Genomic DNA, 6,952 nt, shown 5'->3' with positions numbered 1-6,952 from the left:
CAAGAATACTGTTACAAATTTTGGCAAAAAAAAGATTCCCCACCTTGTTCTAGAGGAACTCAAAGCAAGATAGTTCTTCCTTTGATAGATCATGGATCTTACTCAAGAACTCAAATCCAAGGCTGAAGTAGATTTCGAAATTCATTGCAACAGCATAGACTTTAAAAGGTCCTTTCTGGTATTGCTAAATCCAATCCCATAATTCAATATGAGGGTTCCTCTGTGACTTTGAACCAAATAAATCATCAGCATCTGCAGATGCATTTCAACCAACCTAAACTAAGGCCAGGATGGCCAACTTTCGGTTCTCATACTTCAGACATATTGTCAGGAAGGACCAGTCACTGGAGAAGGATATCATGTTTGGTAAGGTGGAGGGTCAGAGAAAAAGAGGAAGACCCCCAGAGAGATGGATGGGCAAAGTGGCAGCATCAATGGGCTCAAGCATGGCAACAATTGTGAGGTTGGCCCAGGATCAGGCAGTGTTTCATTCTGCTGTGCATAAGGTCATTATGAGTCGGTACCAAGTTGATGGCACCTAACAACAACAACAACAAACTTGAAAAGAGTTTCTAGAAGTGGGATTATAAAATGATATAGCCACTTTGGAAAACAGCCTGGCAGTTCTTTAACTGTTAAACATAGAGTTATCATAAACCCCAAAACAAACCCACTGCGTGCAAAGTTAGTTCTGACTTATAACAACTCAATAGGACAGAGTAGAACTGCTCTGTAATGCTTTATGGAAGCAGACAGCCTCAACTTTCTCCTGTGACGTGGCTAGTGGGTTCAAACTGCCAATCTTTCAGTTAGCAGTCCAATGCCTAACCCACTGTGCTACCAGGGCTCCTTAGAGTTAACATATGACCCAGAAATTCCACTCCTAGGCATATACCCAACAGAACTGAAAACATATCCACACAAACCTTGTATACAAATGCTCCAGCATTATTCATAATAGCCAAGATGTGGAAACAATCCAAACATCCAACAACTGGTGAAGAGATTAACAAAGTGCGGTACATCTATGAATGTTATTTGGCAACAAAAAGGAATGAAGTATGGATTCATACTACAATCTGGATGAACCTTAAAAGTATTCTACTAAAGGAAAGAAATCAGTCATACAAGACTATGTATTGTATGATTCCATTTATATGAACTGTCCAGAATGGACAGACAGAAAGCAGACTAGTGGTTACCAGGGGCTGGGGGTGGAGGAATGGTTAGTGACTTTTAATGAGTACTGGGTTTGTTGTTGTTGTTGTTAAGTGCCATCAAGTCAGTTCCAACTCATAACAACCCTGGATAGGGTTCCTAAGGACTAACTACTCCTGACCTTGTAGTGAGCAGTCCTACAGTTCCACTCCCAGAAATCACTGAATTGTACTCTTCAAAAGGATGGTTTTTACGGTGTATGTTGTTGTTGTTGTTAAGTGCATTGAAACAGTTTCAACCCATAGCGACCCTGTATAGGTTTCCAAGGAGAGCTGATGAAGTTGAACTGCCAACCTTGTGGTTCAAACTGACTTTGCAGTCTAGTGCGTTAACTCACAGCACCACGCCAGATGGTCCCTTATGATGTATGGGTTATACCTTAATAAAGCTGTTATTTTAAGTTTAAAAAAAAAAAAAAAAAGCAAGAGTTTCTGGAGTCTCCCATGAACCAATACCTCTGGGGAGTTTTTCAACTTTTGAACTTTCCAGAAATACATTTCAAAGCCCAGTTACAACTTCAAAAGAAAATGGGACTAAACGCATGCCTGTTGGTCTTGGTAATGGCAGAGCAGAACTCTCAGCAGAGACAGGGCCTAGGAGCACAGCAGGAAGGGCCGGGCTCCAGATTCCAGCCCAGTCACTTGTTGGTTCTGAGATCTTTACAGGTTGCTCCTGGGTGTGGGTTTGGGACCCCTTCATATGAAGGTCTGTCTCAGCCGGCCACAAATCAGTCTTTTAAAAAAAAAAAAAAACAATGATATTCATTTATTAAAGATCAGAGGCCACAGACAATATTTTAAAAATCCAAGATCAAAAGGTCTGTAACTGTGTACATTCGAGGATCAAGGGCAGAAAGTCCCTTCCTGATGAACACCATTAAGCAAAGGATGTTATAACATCCATCACGCATCTGTTTTAGGGACAGCATTTTCTAAAAGGACACACCTATTTATAAGTACACATTGTCATATCAAAAGCTACAGAGAAACAATCGGAGTTAAGTTCCAAAATGTGCTGCTATCTTTCAGGAAGGCCTTCTTTTTAATCTTGGGGTTTTAAGAACACCTTCTTTGTCTTGGTCTTTTTCATGTTTACATTTTCATCTTCTTCAAAATTGGCACAATCTCTTTTCTGGGCAAACTTTTTTCCAATTGTCCCCACCAGGCTTTCATACCTTCTAGCCATTTCTTCCTCGGACACATCAAGTTCCACTGCTTCATCTTCAACTTCTTCAGCTTTGCTCTTAGAGTTCATCTGAACCATTAGTTTCTCAACCTCAGGATTAAATCCTCGGAACGACATTCTTCCGTAGAGAAGGTCTTCGCATAATGAGAAGCTCTGCTCTTCGATTATGATGCTCTCCTTCTCCTTCAGCTCTGGCAAGTCCAAGGACCAGTGCTCGTCACTGATGATTTTCTTTTCTTCTTCTTCCAGCTGCTTCTTGGTTTCTGAGTCCAGGCCTCTTTGCATGAACTTCATGCGCAGCAGGTTCTTGGATGATTTCGGCCTGTGCTCGGCTGCCATGGCACTCCCTGCCCGGCGCCACGTTCCAGATGTCCCACAAATCAGTCTTAAAGCAACATTTGAGGAAGGTTGCTCATCTACTTTCCCATTCAAGATACCTAAAACTTGACAGCAATGGACCAGCTGGTTCAGATGCTCTCCTGTAACCGTGCTGGAGAGGATCTTTAACCCAAGAACTCTTCAAGTCACAAAGGATTCATTCAAAAGGACTGAAAGTTTAGCAGGTAATTAATTTCAGTATCATGATTCTTAATCAGCTGTAAAAGTCTTGAAACAAAGCCTTTAAAATTATCCTCATTTTACAGAAGAGGAATGGAGGCTCAGGGAAGTCAAATGTCTGACTCAAGGTTACACAAGTAGAAACTGATTGCTGGGTCCTGGATCCACATCTCCAGCCATATGTCATAGACACAGGTATGAACTTACTTAGATGTGATTGAGACAATCTGGACAATGCCCCACAAAGTAAGTCAGGCAGGGCCAGGCTAAGGAACTCAAGAGAACAAGGATGGGGAAGAAGTCAGGAACACACCCAAAGCTACTTCCTTTATCAGGGAAGCAATGAGCATCTAGGCATCTAGGCCCTTGCAGGGAAGCAGTAAGAGACCAACCACTAAGGTTGAACCAAAAAGCTGGGTGGTTTCTCATAGAATCCACACAATAGATTTATTAACACACACTTACCCAGAGGTAAGTGTGTGCTAATGAAGAAACAAGACTTAAGAGGTAACAGGATTCACCCAGGCACACAGCTGGTACATTATCAAAGCAGAATTCAAACCTAGGTCTATGCAACTCCAATTCTTATGCTCTTTGTTCTTGGCACCCATTTGGTTGTTGTTGTTAGGTGCCATCAAGTCGGCACCGACACATAGCGACCTTATGCACAGCAGAATGAAACACTGCCCGATCCTGGGCCAACTTCACAATTGTTGCCACGCTTGAGCCCATTGATCCTGCCAATTGGCCAAGCCATCTCGCTGGGGGTCTTCCTCTTTTTCTCTGACCCTCCATCTTACCAAACATGATATCCTTCTCCAGTGACTGGTCCTTCCTGACAACATGTCTGAAGTATGAGAGACAAAGTTTGGTCATCCTGGCTTCCAAGGAGCACTCTGGCTGCACTTCATCCAACACAGATCTATTTGTTCTTTTGGCAGCCCATGGCACTTTCAATAGTCTCCTCCAACACCCATTTGGTAGACAACTCAAAATGAAAACAGTTGTCATTGAAGATCTTTTTGTTGAACTTACTTAGCTGTGAGTTAGAAAGTCTGGAGCATGCCCCACAAAGTAACAGTTGCTTGTTAACTTACTTGTTTTCTTTTTTTATATAAAATGAAAATAAAACCGTAGAGGAGAAATTAGTTGAGGTATATAAAGCACTGAACAGATATGCCTGACACATCATTGTTGCTGTTGTTAGATGCCATTGAGTTGGCTCTGACCCATATTGACCCTAAACACAGCAGAATGAAACACTGCCCAGTCCAATGCCATTCTCACAATTGTTGTTACATTTGAACCCACTGATTTGTCAATCCATCCTGTTGGGGGTCTTCCTCTTCCACCAACCCTATACTTTTCCAAGTATTATGTCCTTCTGTTCCTTCCTGGCAAAATGCCCAAAGCATAAGAGATGAAGTGTCACCATCCTCACTTCTAAGAAGCATTCTGGCTGCACCTCTTCCAAGACAGATTGGCTCTGTTCTTCTGGCACTCCATGGTACTTTCAATATTCTTCACCAACACCGTAATTCAAATGCATCAGTTTTTCTATGGTCTTCCTTATTCATTGTCCAAGTTTCACATGGCATATGAGGCAATTGAAAATGCCCTGGCTTGGGTCATGAGCACCTTAATCCAAAAACTGACATCTTTGCTCTTGAACACTGTAAAAAGGTCTTGGGCAGCAGATTTGCCTAATATATCATTCGATTTTTTGACTGCTTTTTCCATGAGTGTTGATTGTAAATCCAAGAAAATTGAATCTTTGATAGCTTCAATATTTTCTCCACTTATCATGATGTCTGCGTTAATGAGCTAGACTGCAAAGCCATTTGAACTACAAGGTCGGTGGTTCAAACTCACCATCTGCTCCTTGGAAACACTATACAGGGTTGGAACCAACTCGACGACACTCAACAACAACATCATGATGTTATTTATTAATCCATTGGTGAGGATTTTCATTGCCTTTACATTGATGTGCAATCCATATGGAAGGCTGTAGTCTTTGATCTTCATCAATAGATATTTCAAGTTCTCTTCGTTTTCTACAAGAAAACTTGTGTCACCTGCATATCACAGGTTGTTAATGACTCTTCCTCCAATCCTGATGCCAAGCTCTTCATCTTCTAATTTGACTTCTCTGATTATTTGCTCAGCATACAAATTGAATAAGTATAGTGAAAGGATACAGCCCTGACATACACCATTCCTGATTTTGAGCAATTCAGTATCCCTTTGTTCAAACAACTGCCCCTTCGCCTATGTACAGGTTATGCATGAACACAGTTAAGTGTTCTGGAATACCCATTCTTCACAATGTTACCCATAGTTTGTCATGATCCACTCAGTCAAAATCCTTTGATGGTCAATAAAGCACAAGTAAACATCTTCCTGGTATTCTCAGTTTTCAGCCAAGATCCATCTGACATTAGCAGTGATATCCCTGGTTCCACGTCCTAGTCTGAATCTAGTTTGAATTTCTGGCCGTTCTTTCGATGTACTGTTAAAACCATTTTTTAATTACTTTCAGCAAATTGTACTTACATGTGATATTAATGATACTATTTGATAATTTCTGCGTTCCATTGTGTATTGGAGAGTAGGAGATCAGGGTTTCTCAGCATCCCACCTCAGCAGGTTCACTGGGTCAGGCAGCTGAAAGAATACTGGAGGTGCAGTGGGGAGATGGCTCAGTCCGTCATTCAGCAAAACAGCGGTCAGTGCAGGGGAAGGATCTCAGGTAGTCTTGCCCTCCCTCATCTCTCTGGCTCTAAGAGCTCTCTCATGCTTTCTCTCTTTCTTTGTTCTCCCTCTATGTACTACATTCTTCCTTCTGTATCTGTTAGCTTTCCTTATCCCTCATATGAGGAGCTCTGGTAGCGTAGTGGTTGCGAGTCGAACTGCTAACCTCACAGTCAGCAGTTTCAAAACTACCAGCAGTTCCATGGGAGAATGACGAGGCTTTCTGCTCCAATAAAGATTTACAGCCTCAGGGAAAAATAGCAATGAAGCTGCGAGCTAAGCCCTACAATGTTCAATAGACTCCTGTGAACCCAGGTGAAGACCTGGTTGGCCAACAGTGTGGCAAGACCTGGGGACTCTTGGGCCCAGAATCAGTGACATAGCCACAGAGGACTAGAGTAGAAAGTGAAGCATCCAGATGAAAAGAAGAGAGGGCATACGTACAAGAACACCACACTTGCAGATAATACCCACTTGACCTGGCTTCAATGACTGGATGATCAGAGCTCAACTAGAAGAAGAAAAAAGAGGGGGGAAAAAGAGTAATTTGATGAACTTGACCTACACCTATGGATGCAGTAGCTCAAAAGAGGGAACAAATCTTTACAGCAAGGATCATTCCCACCCCCTCCATACACAGAGTAGATAGGGATGGGCAACTTGGACATCGGCTACCCAAAAGGGGGAGGGGGGACTATAAAGGCAAGAAGTGACTGGCTTACAAGCTTTCAAGAAGGAGCCTAGATCCAGAGGGTGCTGAGGAAGGTAGAATCTCCTCCACTGAGTAGTAGCCAATCTGTCTGGGCGGGGCTAATGAAAGACGATGGTGAATAATTGTTATCAGGACTGATTGTGAGCGTTGGAAATGTAAAGGTGGATGTTTTGTAGCAAAAGGAGGGGAGTGATTGACTTTGCAGTCCAGGAGCGGAGATCCTTGGAACCATCAAGAGATAAGAGTCGAGTACAAGACCCTACCCCAAGAAGCAGTGACGCCAGAGATGGAGGCAGAGACGATGCTGTGGAGAGATGGAGCGGCTGGGGACTTTACACACAGAGAGGCAGAGGGGCTGTATGCAGGGTTTACCCTTTGGTTGGCTGATGATGCATGGAGGGGATTGGAACCATGGCAATAAAACGATATATGATAGGATGAATGTAACACTAATGTTCTTCCAAGTAAACTATCACATAATTCACAATAAAACATTAAAAAAGAAAAGATTTACAGCCTTGGAAA

The 6,952-nt window shown here is 42.5% G+C and overlaps 1 pseudogene; it reads right to left on the bottom strand.

The window, feature by feature from the left end:
* Nucleotides 1-2,259: 2,259 nt before the first annotated feature.
* LOC102818955 lies at nt 2,260-2,742 on the bottom strand (annotated as a pseudogene).
* Nucleotides 2,743-6,952: the final 4,210 nt, after the last annotated feature.

The sequence above is a fragment of the Chrysochloris asiatica genome, unplaced genomic scaffold (assembly GCF_000296735.1).
Source record: "Chrysochloris asiatica unplaced genomic scaffold, ChrAsi1.0 scaffold00023, whole genome shotgun sequence".
In the NCBI taxonomy this organism is placed as follows: Eukaryota; Metazoa; Chordata; class Mammalia; order Afrosoricida; family Chrysochloridae; genus Chrysochloris; species Chrysochloris asiatica.
The sequence above is the reverse complement of the archived record's forward strand: the minus strand, read 5'-3'. Positions and strand labels throughout refer to the sequence as shown.